Raw genomic sequence first — 16700 nt, 5'->3', positions numbered from 1 at the left:
CTGCCCCTCCTGGGGTTGGCAGAAGGTTCACACACCTCTGAGTGCCAGCCAGAGAAGCAACTTGCAATGTCCTGGGTCTCCCAGCGCCTCTTCCCAGCTTCCCCTGACCACAGGCTGAAGGTGTCTTAGGAAGGACAAGGCAGGTGAATCCTCAAGTTGAAAACAGATCTGGACTGAGGGCAGGATGGGGTGGATACAATCACTACTTTTATTTGTCCTCGCACTGAGGATCATACTCCGTTCTCCCACATGGATCCCGGGGGAGCCAGTCCACGGAGCACAGCCAAGAGGCAGCCCAGGCTTAGTCAGAGCCACAGACCGTGGGTGAGGCTGCTGCTCTTCTGCTGCAGAGAGCTGCCTTCTGGCCTCTGAGGCTGATCCGCCTGGGCCGCCCTGCAGTCACAACTCCAGAAGACAGGAGGCAGGAAGAGGAAGGCTCTACTCTCCTTATCCACAGCGTTGTCTGTGCTGCTGGTCTGTCCCTGTTCCCAAATAGGAGCAGATGCACGACAATGCCTCAATAAATACCTCGGCGGATTCAGTCTCAACTTAACTCATTTCCACACCCCTGGCGTGAGTGGTACCCTGTACAGGGCAGAGACGAATGAGGCACTGTAATCAGTGCCATGACATTCAGGCCAGAAGTGTTGGTAACCTGGGCCCCTGGCTCTCCCCTGCAGTGACCTCAGCTGCTCCTGTCCTTAGCCCAGTGCCCAGCTTCCGAACAAGTGGTCAAAAAAATCCCATCTGGCCGGGCGCGGTGGTTCACGCTTGTAATCCCAGCACTTTGGGAGGCCGAGGCGGGCGGATCACGAGGTCAGGAGATTGAGACCACGGTGAAACCCCGTCTCTACTAAAAATACAAAAAATTAGCCGGGCGTGGTGGCGGGCGCCTATAGTCCCAGCTACTCGGAGAGGCTGAGGCGGGAGAATGGCGTGAACCCCGGAGGCGGAGCTTGCAGTGAGCGGAGATTGCGCCACTGCACTCCAGCCTGGGAGACAGAGCGAGACAGCGTCTCAAAAAAAAAAAAAAAAAAAAAAAAAAAAAAAAAAAAATCCCATCTGCAGGCACTGCGGGGCAGCGCGCCCCCGCGTATTAGGTGTTGGTATTGCCGGGATGCCTGCCTGGCCCAGGCCTTTCAGGCTTTGAAAAAGAGCGTTTTCGGGATTCTGTCTTAGAACCACGCCAGGACATTTTAGGACTGAGTTCAATCCTGTCACTTTAAAGACGGGGACAGGGATGCTATGGAGATCTGCCCAATATCCCAGAGGGGCGGAACAAGAATGTAAGTCCCAGTTTTGGGGGCTCATTTTGTCTCTGGGCTGATCCAGTCAGATTCATTCTCAGGCCTCACAGAGACACTTTACACTGAAAATAAAGAAGAACAAAAAAAGGAAAGAAAAATTAAAAAGGGAACAGAACAACTCCGGAGCTCGCCACTGAGGACTCCAGGAGCCTGCACCACCTCGCCTCCCTCCCCTCCCCTCCCCTCCTCTCCCCTCCCCTCCCCTTCCCTTCCCTTCCCTTCCATGTTTGCTTCCCGGAAGCCTCAGCAAACACTCTCAGGCAGCCTGTTTTGTGCTGGGCAATGCCACAGGTACCATTTTTTTTTTTTTTTTTTTTTACCATGCTTTACAGGTGGACAAACACTTCCTTTGGAGCAATTTTACATAAGAGGGAGATAACATTTTCCACAATTTAGATCAGCCCAGGCCCAGGGTCCAGCTTAAAAATATTAAATAATAGAGCCTAGGGCCCATGCGAGTGCCCTCCTGGCCGGCCCTGGGCTCTGCGGAGAGCTCCCTGGGGGTTCTCACCTGCACCACTCTGGCAAGGAGGGACGGGGTTCCCATCCTCCCCACCTCACCTGGTGGAGACCCCTTGGTCCTTGGGTGAGGCTCTGCTTCCACACCCCCAGGCTGCTGTGCTCTGATGGGGTCTGAGATCAAGCCCAGCTCCTTCATTTCATTTCTGAGGAACATGAGGCCAAAAGAAGGGGCTACTGTCTAACGGCACCTGCCCAGACGTCCCATCCTTATGGAACCAGGCTCCAGCCCCCCAGTGGCCCTTCATGTTATTTTGTGTTTCTGGTACACAGATCTCCTGGTGTGGGTTGGTGGCACTCCTGGCTGAGAATGTGTCTGCCGGTTCTGAGGCATGGACGTTTGCTGCGTTTCACTCTGAGCCAAGGCTAATAGGGGCCAATGCCCTTCAGGAAGCCATTCCCTTCAGGGATGGAACAATGGCCCTCCCATCTAGAGGCATGACAGAGAGCCCTGCAGAGGTGCCTGTGCCTAAGAGAGACTTACTCTGTGCACTTCCAGGGGTCTGTCTGATTGTATTTAGCAAAGTAAAAAGCAAGAGTGAGTTTAGAAGAGGCTGCGAGAGGCCAAAGGCGTGATGCCAAATATTCATTGCAACTTGAGCTGGGAATTGAGACTGGAGCCCCAAAGTGTACATTCTGGGGAGCTCTTTAAAGCAGCTCAGCTCATTCAGGAGCACACTGGTCTCAGGCAGCGACAGAAACAGGGACACGGAGCATCTTCCCAAGCCACCTGTCAGTTGGGGAAAAGCTGGGCATGGGGTCTCTATCTCTCAGCACGTTTGTTTTTATTATTTTTTACATTCATTACCTGTAATTAGCATTCACTATTCTTGGAATTAGTATTCAACAAATTCAAGCAGGATCCAGAGAAAAGCAAAAGACAGCTAAGCATTCAGGAATCTCCATGAACAGGAGCCCTGCCTTGCTCCAATTGCACAGAAATATGTTTTTTAGAAGGATCATAGAAGAATGAGTGCTGGCTGATAGGCATACCGAGAATGCCATTTATGAATTGCTAGCCTGGGGGAAATGTGCTTCACCTGATGATTTTCATTTTTCTTTCATTCCTAAAATGGACTCGCTTGCGCCTTATTATACACATTATCAGCTTGTTGTATTAATCAATTGAAATAGCGTAAGAGTAAATGCTTGAAAACTATACTGTCCTACTGAAATGTGACCTGTTGGTGTTATTGCTTGAGGAGGCATAAAGGGAAAAAGGATAAGGTGCATTACCATCTGGGTGAATAAGCAGGAGAAGGCTAGTGCTGGGTGTGGTAAGAAAGAAGTCATCAGGTGGAAAACAGAGCAGCAGATTGGCTGCATTTATGTCCCTCTGAAAATCAGTTTGGGGCTTGGTTTCTAGTCTGTTCCCATCTCCAGATACTTAGGAGACATTCCCTTGACTAGGAAAGGAAAGTGGAATATCACAAAATTCTGAGATCCCTTTGAAAAGGCAGTACATGGAGAAGTAAGGAAGTTAAAAAAAGGCTTTTATCAGCTCTTCACCTTTGGTGCTAAATTCATTCAACAAATATTTATTGAACACCTACTACAAGCCACACATTCCTTTAAAGCCCTTGGGATACTTCAAGATCCCTGCCTTCCAGGAGCTTATATTTTAGATCCCAGATCTGCCATCCTTCTCTGGTTTCTCTTTTCCTTCTTCATCTGTATTTGATACGCAACACCTATTCCAGGGATCAGAGCAAATGTCACACTTTTTCTCACCAGAATGGCAGAAAAAAAGTCTGCAGGTCCCCTGCTGCATACGGCAGATGGTATTTCTAATTCCCGGTGGAACATCCCCTATGGATACAATAGAAGAGAGCTGACATTTAACTCATATAGTGCAGAGAATAGAAGATGACCCTAGCCCACAGCCAAGGGTTATTTATTCTGACAATGCTAAGTACTTTTGGACAAGTCCCAGTTTAACCGAACTTTGGCTTCTTAGCTTTAAAACAGGAATGATAATTTATATCTGATATATTGCCAGGAGGATGATAGGATGTGTTTTATGGGTGCTCACCTGGCCCATCTAGGCCCTAAAAAGCCCATGCAGATCTTAAATCAGGGTCCTTGAGCCTCCTGGTGAGAGATGTGCACTAGAAGGAAGCAAAGGGAGTTTTGGAAAACAGAAATGGTCCAGAATGGGACAGGTCTTGATCTCTAAGGAAATTAGAAGTATTAACCCATTCTCAGCTTATGGCCCAATTTTTAGTTTTATGTCCTACAATGAAAAGGAGAAAATAAAACCTCTCTCCTCACCAGGACCTGTGGGCTTGTAAGTCACGAATGACCACCTAAATTTTTCATAACAACAGGACATTGAGCAAGAGATGGTTGAAAGAAAGATCTTACTTATGTCAGATCTGGAAATGCCACGTACAATGACTTTAAACAACAACAACAACAGCAGCAACAACAACAACACAGTGTGGGTCTTGCATGATTATGAAAACACTCTTGCACAACATCCAACCTCCAAACGGGGTCTAATCTCTGATTCTGTATCATCTCAGCCCTGTCACAGCTTGGAGGAGACAGCAAAGTGAAGAAGGTGGGGGGTCCACCTTTAGTCAAGACAGAAGAGCCCCCAGGCTGGAAGCATGGAGACCTGGATTCTGGTCTTACTTCTTCCAATATCTCATCATGTCTCCTTAGACAACTCATTTAACTGGTTACACTTCAGCTTGCCCATCTGTAAAATGTGTTATATGTGCAAGCAGGGGGAATATTGTAAGTTTGAAGACCTACTATGACCATAAAGGTTCATTGCACAGTGTTAAATTAACATTTTCCTGGTCTTTGGTTTTCTTTTTGTAGAGTATGGGGCTGCTATAGACAATCTCTGATTCTCTTCCAGCTCTGACATTCGTATGACTATAACTTTCTTCTGAAAACTTTTCTCAGACTGCAGTGAGTGCTTGCCACTTGTATCAGAGCAAGTATACCCCTTTGTCTTGTGTCAAGACCTTTATAACACTTATTTAGCTTTTAAAAAACTTCACAGGGGAGATCAAAATTGCCCAAGGCTGAGCCCCACGGTGGCCCACCTGCACCCACTACCAACATACAGACACACCTACACACTGTCCATACAGACACACACATAAATGGAATTCCTGCACGACCTTCCCCAGGGCTAACCAGGAGACATGTACCTGAGTTTGTTTGGACCAAACAAAAGAGAACAGCAAACAGAAAAAAGACCTTCATGTTTTAAGGTCTGTTGAACCTCCCTGCCCTCCCGTGAAGGAGAGCAAATATGATGAATGACGGAATGAAATGGAGCGGAGAAGGCACAAAATGGGACATTTATAGGTTTTTGGGAATACTGATCAGCACGAGCATATTTATCTGCTCTACTGACTAAGGCTGTGGGCAGAAGGTTACTGACTACTCTTCCCTTTCTGCCTAAAAATAGACTGGCTTCCTGATATGCAGAGAAGCAGGGATCAACCAATAATTCCATACACGGATACTGAAGAGGAAAGTGAGCCAACGTTGAGGTGTGGCTACTTAGTGCCAAGCACTGTGCTAGGTGCTAGAGACATGGTTGTGTAAAGATATATTTTCTGCCTTCAGAAAGCTGTGGTGTCCACCACAGTTGAACAGATAAATAGCTTATTTCCCAGCAACATGACTCCCATCTACCAATAGAAACATAGGCCCATGTGCATTAGGAGACAAGTGCACGAACATTCACTGCAGCACAGTTCCTTGCAGCCAAGAGAATGCAACCAAATAGTGTATTATGACAACAATAAAACACATAATGTATTTCCACACCACAACAAGAAGAGAAAAACAAGAAGATGTGTACAACAACGTGGATGAACCTCACAAACGCTATGCTGAAAGAAAAAAAAAAACAGAGACAACATACCACATTATTCCAAAAATTTGGCAAAATGCATCTATTTATGAAGAGCCAGGATGTTGTCTACTTTGGGAGAAGAGGACAGGCTCTTCTCTCATTTGATGAAGTTATCCGCTGTTGGAGGTGACATCTAGTGAGGGATGCAGAGGGACCCCGGCAACAGCAGGGCTGTGTCATCCTGGGCTGGAGGGATCTTTGTGGGCTCTGGGATGCCGGGGGTTGGGAAAACAGAGTCTGCAAGGGCACGGTATTTTTGTGTGTGGGTTTATATAATGTGTTGTATTAAAACACACAGTTGATAAAGCTGCACATTTTGCCCCTATTTGATTTTAGTCCCGGGATCACTTCTTAGATTTATTTCCCTTAAAATTCTCTTAAGCAAAAGGGGCAAGTGAGAAGGATGTCTTCTCTCCTATCCCCCTGGGCTTCATAACAATTGCTGTTAGCTTCTTATTAATCCTTCCAGAGGTGCCCCATGTGTATGGAAGCAGAGATGAATACATACCCCATTTTTATGTAGGTAATTACAGACTCTAGATATTATTCTGGACTTGCCTATGTTACTTGTTATATCTTGCAGAGCTTTGTTGTTCTTCAGAGCAGCTTCATCATATTTTCTGCAAGCTGTCTTCTGCCTTGTTTAACCTGTCTACGACAACCATATCTCACCACGAGTCTTACCTAGACATGGATTTTGAAAAAGAGACATCAATCAGTGGCCTTGGACTTTCTGCATGGGCGAACAGTGCGAGCATCTCAAAGAGGAAGGGGCTAGGTGTTCGTTTTGAACTTTCCACCTTTGGAGAGATTTAGCAGTACAATGTGCCCTGGCAGGGACTCTCTGACTCACAGAGCTTTCTGTACCTTGCAAAAGCACCTTTGAAGTTAGGACTTGGAAATTGGGCACTCCAAGCTGCTTTTGACCCTCTGCCAAAAAAAAAAAAAAGTTACCTTAAATGTTAGCCATGTACTAAGTAACTGTAAAATAGTTATGAATATTTGTGAGGGTCCAACTCAGTACTTTATAAAAACGATTAAAATGTGAAATTTTTTCTCTGTGGAGCATTTGTTCTGAAGACATCTCTGAAATGCCTCATTAAAAAAAAAAAAGAAAGAAAAGCAGTTTCCTTTGCCCCTTAGGGAAATTGCCTTCCACACCAAGATGATACCCTAACTTCAAGGGTCCCAAGGAATAATGATAATTCTGAATGTATTCTGTGCATGGACAAAGTGGCTGTATGATACATGAATAATTGTTTGATAAAAACACTGAGTTTTGATATTCAAACATTTGAGTCATTTTTTAAAAGTCACTAAGATGACTTATAGATAAAACAATAAAATGCATATTTTATGCTTTACATTCATTCTTTCTATTTACACTACACCTTATTTGGAAAGGATCCAAGGTAAAGGTGGATGGCATATTTTTTCCAGCAGTACAGTCACTAATCAAATCATTGTGAAATTATAGTTAAGAAAATTTCTGTATAGTTTGGAAACAATAAACTATGTTGGAAAATAAATTCATTTGGGGGATAAATAAATTAATAGTATCAAATTTTATCATGTACCTTCTCCTCCAGACTTGAATCCATTTCCAAATCACAGACCCAGAAAACAATCCCCAAGGAACTATTTCGTGGATAATTCTGAAGAATAAGGCATATCATTTCAAAGAAATCAAACTAGCAAATCAAGCTTATTGGCTAATTGTGTTAATATCTGGTCACAGGTTCATAGGTTCATCTAATTGCAGATTTGAAATGAAATAGAGTTCAATTTGTCCCAACACACAAGATAATTATTCTGATGTGCATCATACTCGTGAATGGAAAAGAAGAGTGTAAGGAGAAGAGAGGAAAGATACCTTTGGGTTTGCAAACATTTGATAGTAGAAAAAATGTTTCTGTGTTTTAAAAAATATTGATACAATTCAACAACAAAGAGACAAAAAACACATTTAAAAATGGACAAAGGACTTAAACAGATTTTCCAAAGAAGAAATTCAAATGGCCAGCAAGCACACGAATGATGCTCACTGTCATTAGTCATTAGAAAAACGCAAATCAAAACCACAATGAGATATCACTTCACATCTATTAGGGTGGTCATAAAAAAATAAAACTTCAGAAGCAGTGGCTCACACCTGTAATCCCAGCACTTTGGGAGGCCAAGGTGGGCGCATCACAAGGTCAGGAGTTTGAGACCAGCCTGGCCAATATGGTGAAACCCCATCTCTATTAAAAATACAAAAATTAGCTGGGCAATTAGCCAGGCATGCAGGTGGGAGCTTGTAATTCCAGCTACTCAGGAGGCTGAGGCAGGAGAATCGCTTGAACCTGGGAGGCAGAAGTTGCAGTGAGCCGAAATCGTGCCACTGCACTCCAGCCTGGGCACCAGAGCAAGACTCCATCTCAAAATGGAAGAAACAAAACAAAATTTCTGAAAACAGCAAGTGTTGGTGAGGATGTGGAGAAATTGTAACTTCACAGGTTGCTGGTGGCAATGTACAGTGGTGCAGCTGCTGTGGAAAAGTCTGGCAGTTCCTCAGAAAGTTAAACAATATGAGTTACCAATATGGCCTAGCAATTCCACTCCTAGGTGTATACATACAAGCGGTGAAAATAGGTGTTCAAACAGCAACCTGTACATGAGTGTAGTGTTCATAGCAGAATTAGCCACAACAGTCAACGGTGGAAGCAATGCAAATGTGCATCAGTTGATGAATGTATAAGCAAAGTGTGGCGCATCCATACAATGCAATATTATTTGGTCACGAAAGGAAAAGAAGTACTGCCACATTCTCCAACATGGAGGAACCTTGAAAATCTCAGATTAAGTAAAATAAGCCAGGCACAAAATACCACATATTGTATGATTCCATATATGTGAAATGTGCACGGCTGGCAAATCCAGTGGCTGCTTACTGGTGTCTCCTTTTGGGATGATGAAAAAGTCAGCTGGGGGTTCTCCCCACTTTTTTATCCTCATGGGCAATGCTAATGTTACTCCTCTTGCTCCAGAGATTTTATTTATTTATTTATTTTGGTCTTTCAAGAAAGAGGCAGGGTTTGTGTTCATGAATTTAATCTCTCTTTATGAAGGCATACTAACTTTCCATTTTGGTCTTATTATTTATTTCCATTTTGGTCTTATCAACTAAGGGAGATTCCCTGGGTGCAGAAGGTCATTTCCCATGACCCAAAGAGGTAAGAATAAGCCAGGTGAGAGCAGGTCAAGCCTGCAGGGTTGTGGTGACCACCACATGTAGGGACAGGAAGAAAAGATTAGAAGCGCCCATTACTTATGTCACACGAGGTGCAACGGGGTAGAATTGACTGAGCCTGCCCACCTGTCTCTTGCCCTGCAGACCTCAGGCATTGAAGAGAAGACAGGCTTCCTGATGACAGGGACTCTCTGAGCAATGGATGAGTCAGAAGGATCTAATCCCGGGGAAAACTGCTGGGGTGCAGGGGAGGGAAGGACACTGCGCGGAAGGTGGACGTGCAGAGTGGAATACAAGGCAGTTAGGTGTGCTGCAGTGGGTTCTGAGACAGCCTCCATCAAGCTGCTGTCCAAGGACCTCTTCCCACCGCGGTACGACTGGTGGCCATAAAACCTCATCAGGGCTCAGGGGCCTGTACTAAAAAGCTGCTGTGAGAACAAAGAATGCATAACTAATGGAATTGCTGACTCAGGACTGACCTTGAGAACCCATTATACTTACTCAGTTGTCTCCAAGCAGGATGGCACATTTTTTTTTAATGTCTGTAATGTTTATTTATTTTTATTTTATTTTACTTTAAGTTCTGGGATACACTTGCAGAACGTGCAGGTTTGTTACATAGATATGCATGTGCCATGGTGGTTTGCTGCACCCATCAACCCATCATCTATGTTCTAAGCCCCGCATGCATTAGGTATTTGTCCTAATGCTCTCCCTCCCCTTGTCCCCAACCCAGCACTGCAAATATTATAATACCAAAGAATGAGAGGGAAAAAAAATCAGTTTCTACTTGTTTTGTATGAATCCAAGGTAGGCTTCAAAATCTCCCTGGGTAACATGCTTTAATGTCATACCATCTTTTTATAAAATTTTTATTTATTTTTTACTCACCACTATACAAACAAGGAGTCTTATCATCTTACTGCCTAGGAAGTGCTTTCTTATGTTAACTCTGTGAGTTTCTGGGTGCAACTTAAGTCTACAACAGAATGTCTGTGACTATAATTAAGTGATATCTTTGTATATACATATATATATTTATTTTTAGGCACATTAATTTTGTTCTTACAAATGTGTATTTAACATTTAAGAGTAATGCAATAACTTGATGGTATTTTTAAAGGTACAAATATCTAAAAATCACCAACAATTTTAACATTAGAAACTTTATTGTTTTTAAGCATACTTTTCACTGTTAATTTTATATCAAATATGTGAACATTGGTATCATAATTTTTAGGATAGACAATTATTTTGAAAATGTTATGCATTTTAATGGTTTTTCACTGTGTTATTTTTATTATACCTAAGGAATATGTAATATCTCTGAGTGGATGTAGTATAGTTTGCTAATATAGTGCTCCATTTTGAACTTTTTACAGTTTTTTGGTTTCTCAAAGTATTTTTTTATTTCCTAGGATAATTTCTGAGCAGAATAACTGAAACAATGAGAACAAGTATTTTATGTCTTACACACATATTAAGATTGCTTTACAAAGAGGTTATTTAAGTTACCAGTGCTTCTGGTTTTGTATGTGAGGACTAGTTTCATACACCTTCATTATCCGTGGGTATCAGCCCCATGTGAGTGTGCCCATATATAAGTTGATTAAGGAACATCTTTGTTCAGAAAAAAAGCCTGGAAAGGTGGCATTCTGTAAAGGGCTCTGTGTATCTAGTTTCTTTCCTATGCTGAACCCCGGGATCCTGATTCTTACCCAGATACTTATATTTAGGTTGGTGCAAAAGTAATTGCGGTTTTGATCACGAATTTCAGTGGCAAAAACCACAATTACTTTGGTAGCAATCTAATACATAACAATATTTGCAGGAAGTTTTAATTTATGGGAATTAAAGAAAGCTGCAAAGAGAATAATGAGCTCAAAGTTTTGTGATGTGCGGTTTATTATTAATTAACTTGCGCCTAAAATAATTACCACTGATGAAGATTTTATGGACAGATTAGGCAAATATCATTATTTCTTCCCTATTTATTTACTAAAGACATCCATGAAACGTCTTTGAAGTAGAGATACCCTACAGAAAATTTTAAGGCAAACAGCAGATTCTACCCACATTCATTCTTTGCCACCTCTCACTCGCTTGCTTACCCTACCAAAGCAATCCACCACAGCTGGTCTGCATGAGCAAGCAGATGTTAGCCGTCAGTGTAAAACTAGCAGAAGTGAAGTCAACACTTTTAAAAACTGGAGGAGACTTAACTGAACTGGAATATGTGTGATTTCAATGGAAAAATGCAGTTTTAAAAAAATCTATATGTATTTATTCCTAATGAGATTTGAGGAACTATGGTCAGCAAAATGAGAATTAGATCCCATGAGAAAGTCACACGTTGAGAAAGAGACTGTTAGCAAATATGACTATTTAAAAATAATTAAAAATCTAATAACTGAACTTCAAAATCCAAAAATAGTAAAAAAAAATAGATGGGCTCTACAGAAAGAGAAACTGATATAAAAATAAATATCTGCAAAGTAGAGAACAAAAGGGAAAAGCATGAAAATTATGGTTGAAAGATAATGAGAGGATATTTCAAGGATAACTGGGGTTTAAGCAGGAGGCATTCCAGACAAAGGGAAGATAATTGATGGAGGAAAGAATATGTAAGGTTAGATATAAAAGGAGTACATGTACATGGATAAGAATAAAGTATTAACCTGGCCGGGCACCGTGGCTCACGCCTGTAATCCCAGCATTTTGGGAGGCCAAGGCGGACGGATCACCTGAGGTCGAGAGTTCAAGACCAGCCTGATCAACATGGAGAAACCCCGTCTCTACTAAAAATACAAAATTAGTCGGGTGTGGTGGTGCATACCTGTAATCCTAGCTACTTAGGAAGGCTGAGGCAGGAGAACTGCTTGAACCCGGGAGAATCGCTTGAACCTGGGAGGCGGAGATTGTGGTAAGCCGAAATCTCACCATTGCACTCCAGTCTGGGCAACAAGAGTGAAACTCTGTCTCAAAAAAAAAAAAAAAAAAAAAAAAAAAAAGAATAAAGTAGTAACCCAGTAAAACTATTAAATTTCAACGAAGAGAAAAAATAATGAATAAACAAATGAAAAAATGCTCAACTACATAATAATCAAGGGTGTGCCAGACTGATATCTGCAAGATGGTGGAATAAGAGGCTCCAGCCTTTCCTTCCTTCCGTGGATATACCAAAGAAATAACAACACACAGATCAGTTCTTTCTGAGAGAAAGCCAAAGACTAGTTGAAAGACTACTACACATCAAGCAACTGAGAAAATATTTATGTGAAAACAGGTGGGAAGAGCTGAAACACACTCCCAGCACAATCCCTATCCCAGGCATAGCACATTACAATTAATCGGTAAGGAAGTCCCAACTCCTAGCTTCTCCCTGAGGAGTGAAGGGTTTGGACCACACATATAGTACCCTGACCTTTATGCTTCCCACCCAGGGGTTTGGCTCCTAAATCACCCAGCTCGGGGTTGATAGAGCTGGGCATCTGCAGGTCTCCCTAAACCACAGACACCAAAGAGATGGTTGGACACAGATTTGCAAGCACTTTTGAAAGCTCTCTCCCTAGGCTCAGGCCAGAGCAGGCAGGCAAATGCCCACCTCCCGATTTTACCTGCAAGGGGTTTATCTACCCATTTTCCCATCTGCTGCCTGAGGGTTGACTTCTGGGTCTGCATCTGGGAGCCAAAGGGGCAGGGTGAACAGTAGACCTGTGGGAGCCTGAACAGAGGTATAGGTAGGCACTGCACCTGCTCTTCTCAAATAGCTCCAGCAAAAAATCCAGGTCTCCAGCTTCTCCCTAGAAAGAGAATACATCAAGCATAGTTTTATACCTGCCACCTGGGGGACTGGCTCCTAAATCACTTATCTCTAGAAGTGAATGTGAGGCAGGAGAATTACAGAGGAAATTGGAAGTGGATAAAGGGTAGAATGAATAAAAGCAGAAACAAGCAAGGTGAAGGGGTGGGTGAGCAAGAAGCAAGATAAGAGGCAGAAGTGAAGCAGCCAGAACCAAAAGTGAGATAAAGAAGAGAGCAAGGACCGCATGGCCAGCAAGATCCAGACCAAACCAGGAAGGGGCAGCTCTTCAGAGATAGGCATGCACATTAAAGAGAAAAAGTATCCTTAACAGGACACCCTATGATAATCAGCTCATTAAAGCTCATGCATATGGACTACTATTATGCATGTACTTAAAATTATGGGATGGAGACAACACACGAGCCCACAGAGGCTAAAGTAACTAAGCAACACACCTATCAATCAAAAGGCAGGCACCGGCTAAAGATCAGGCAACCTTGTGAAGGGAAGGAAAAAAAACACATAAAAAGACCCAAGGTACACCGAAGCCATGCTGATCTCCTCTGGCAGGAGTTAGCCCACTCTCCCCTCTCCAGGAGTGTAATACTGCGCTTCACACACTTTTGCTGCTTGCTTTGCTATTTGAGTATCACATCCAGTTCTTTTTCAGGACACCAAAAGCCTGGAACTGCACAGCACTATTGGATCCCAAATGGGGCTCTGCATTTTGTGTCTTCCAAGCCCAGAGAACAAATGGGTAGTTTTAAAGGGGCACAAGAGGACTTCCAGTGGGTGTTCTTCCAGGTTTAGCACAGAGAGAACAGGCAGTAACTCCCAGCTCCCAGTCTCTCCCAGAAGGCATTTGCCTACACACTCTCTCAGCTGCTGCTAGAGAACAGGTCTTTGAACTGGTCTGCATGTAGGAGCTGATGGGGCTGATGGAGAATGCGTTTGACCACACACCTAACACCTTAACTACATTTCACAGTACTTAGAATAGAACGGACTCCATTGCACAGTACCTAGAATAGAAGTAGGTATTCAAAAATAGTTTTTAAACAAAAGAACAAATTATTTGAATTCTTTCCAATAAAAGTTTATTATATCCGCATTTACTAGCACAAATTGTGTGATTTTGAAAATTCTGTTCATGTCAAGCTAAGTCATCTTCTGTAAGATCACAGGTAGCATTTTTGTCATTTATTTTGCCACAATAAAATATTTGAACCATCTGGCACAAGTGGCAATACCTCTGCTCCCTGCTGCTCAGGCACTTCCACCGAAATCCTGCACCTGATTGGACAACGTGGTCCAGGAGAACAGGTAAGTGGCAGAGCTTTGTTTCTATATCAGCGACATCAGTTTTAATGTAAACAGCAGGCATCTTTCTTTTTAGAGCAGTAGCCTACTTGTGTTTCCATATAATTACAGTATTCTTCACAGAAGCCTTCACTTCTCTTGCAGTTGACAACTTTTAAATCTGATGCAGGTTCTGCATTAAAAAAAGAATCCAACATTAGCTTCTTAAGACCATCTCCACAATCAAACAGTGGTCATTTCAGCTGTGAGGGACAGGGTGGGGATGGCATGGATATGAAACAGCTTTCCATAGTTAATAGTTTCAAGTTCCAAACTAAAACATCAACTCCAGATATATAGCTCTGCCCCGCTAAATATCCTTTAACCAAAGGAAGGAATAATCCTGTCTCATAGGAATACTGTAAGACTAAGTAACACATGCCTACTATTGCACCTGTTTATATTTGTTGTACAATAATTGAGTTTTCTTTTTCCCTTCCCTTGGGAGGAGATCCAGATGAATGAGTCCTTTGGAACTGAGGGCCAATTAGAAAGGGATAGAAGGTTGGGTAGGATGCTGCAGGCATCAAATTCAGCAGGACTTTATTTGCTGGACGTCACAGCAATTTGCCAACACCCTCCTGTCTTTCTTGCTGTTGCCCACTGAGCTGCTAACCTAGTTCTCCCTGTCTTAGGATCAGCAATGAGCTTGGGATTAAAGAAGCATCTTGAAACTATAGGCTCCTCCAGGCCCTTCTGGATTTGAAGCTGGTCCTGCCCAGGGATTTGGGGGCTGACCAGAAGCCTGGCCCTTCTGGAAGAGTCCAGAAGGGTGGCTGTGGGCTCAACTGTCCCTTGCCATTTCCTGCTACCTCCTTGCCTGAGTAGACTGACAATGCAGTCTATTCTCTGCCCCCATCCTCGGGAAGCATTTCCCAGACCTCAGTGGACACCTGGAACTTAGCAGGTATTTAGTAAAGTCCTTGAAGGGGAACAACCTCCAAAGCTAAGGGCATGAGGCTGCAACCTGGCAGGAGGCCATGTTTCCACCAGTGTCTCCTCTGGCTCCTGTTCTTGGAGGAAGTCAGCAATTACAGACGTGGCCTCAGATAATTTGCCTTTGGGCCCCTCAATACTCCCACATTCCACGAGGCCCTCAGTGATCCAGCCCCAGAGGAAGCTGTGAGACCCCGTGGCCTCCCTGACAGGCAGGGCAGCCCAATGCACCCACATCATGTCTTCCCCAAACAATGACTGCTCACCCACCCCGACCAGCATAGACACCTTCCCATCTATTTGTTCCCTCTACATCTCCCCAGTGGATGCACTTGTTGCACGTGTTGGTCCCTGACTCACCTTGGTAAGGTGGTGTGCGCGGTGGTAAGAGGTCCTGTTTCACTGGGTGGTGTAGCAGCTGAGACCCATTTGTGCCTTGCTCAGGGGCTCCTTCCCCGAGTTCTCTGAGAGCCTCAGTGGCTGAGTGGTTCACATGTCTGGCTTGAGACGATCCGTGCAAGTGGAAACACATGGCTGAGGATGCTCTGAGGCCTCGCCTGGCAGACCCATCAGCATGAGGTACCTACACTCTTCCAGGTGAGTGAGCATGGGTGATTGGGTGGGGGAGTTGGGAGGGGTGCTAGTGTTCCATGTGTGTGCACATTTGTGCACATGCGTTGTATGCACCTGTGTAGAGAGAGAAGGAGAAGGTGAATGACGTGTAAGAAATGTATGTCATGAACAGTGAGTCTGAGCACCTCCTCAAAGCCAGCGCAGCCAGAGAATTTATTTCAAGTGCCACTAATGCAGTTGTTAAGATTCCCTAAAATGTAATGTTCTTCTCTGTAAGGGAAAGGGGAATGTTCAAAGGATAAGAAAATGGAGTCGGGGTGGGACCCTCTCCCCTGGGAAGCAAGTGCCATCAGCCAATTCAGAGTGCCATTTATGAACCCAGTTCAGAGACTCGTGCCCAAAGCTCCACCAAGAATATGTGTTCCAAGGACTTCATCTCTTCCTGTCCAGCCTGGACTCCCATACCCCAGATGACCATTGCAGAGAGATTCTGGCACCCAGGCCCGGGTCACCTTTCCATTTTACCTGGAAACAGCAAGGCCACAAGGAGAAGGCTGGGACGAACGGGGGCAATCGTTGCCTCATGTCTGCCAAGAGGACTCCAAGCCAGAAAGCACCCAGGGTGGGTGGGCAGGCAGCAGGGCTCCTTTGATGGAGTGGAGCTGGGTGTGTGGGCCCGGACTGTGGGAAGAGCTGTGCTCCAGAATGACTTCTCATTCTCAAGGACAATGTGGACGTGCTCCTATCCCACTGCTGGTGGAACAAACACTTGAGCCACATATTTCAGGAAGTAAATAATACACCTGAATGACTTGGGTGGGATTGGTGATTAAGCAAGAACAGAGAGAAACAGAAAGATGAAAGGCATGGAGGGGCAGAACAAACATGAATTATCATAAAGTTGCCAATGTCCTCGAATGCTTCTCAAAAGCCCCCTGATGTTCTTGAGAACAGGGACATAAACTGCCATGTTGATTCTATCCTGTCTGCTGAGCTTTTTATTTTAGTGTTAAAAATCATGCATAAGACACACAGCATAACAGGTAGGACCTGGTTTTGCAAACTGTCCCTTCCTCAAGTTATACA

General features: G+C 43.9%; 1 pseudogene; it reads right to left on the bottom strand.

The window, feature by feature from the left end:
* Positions 1–447: 447 nt before the first annotated feature.
* On the bottom strand, positions 448–16199 carry LOC115833682 (annotated as a pseudogene).
* Positions 16200–16700: the final 501 nt, after the last annotated feature.

The sequence above is a fragment of the Nomascus leucogenys genome, unplaced genomic scaffold, assembly GCF_006542625.1.
Source record: "Nomascus leucogenys isolate Asia unplaced genomic scaffold, Asia_NLE_v1 Super-Scaffold_563, whole genome shotgun sequence".
Taxonomy (NCBI): Eukaryota; Metazoa; Chordata; class Mammalia; order Primates; family Hylobatidae; genus Nomascus; species Nomascus leucogenys.
The sequence above is the reverse complement of the archived record's forward strand: the minus strand, read 5'-3'. Positions and strand labels throughout refer to the sequence as shown.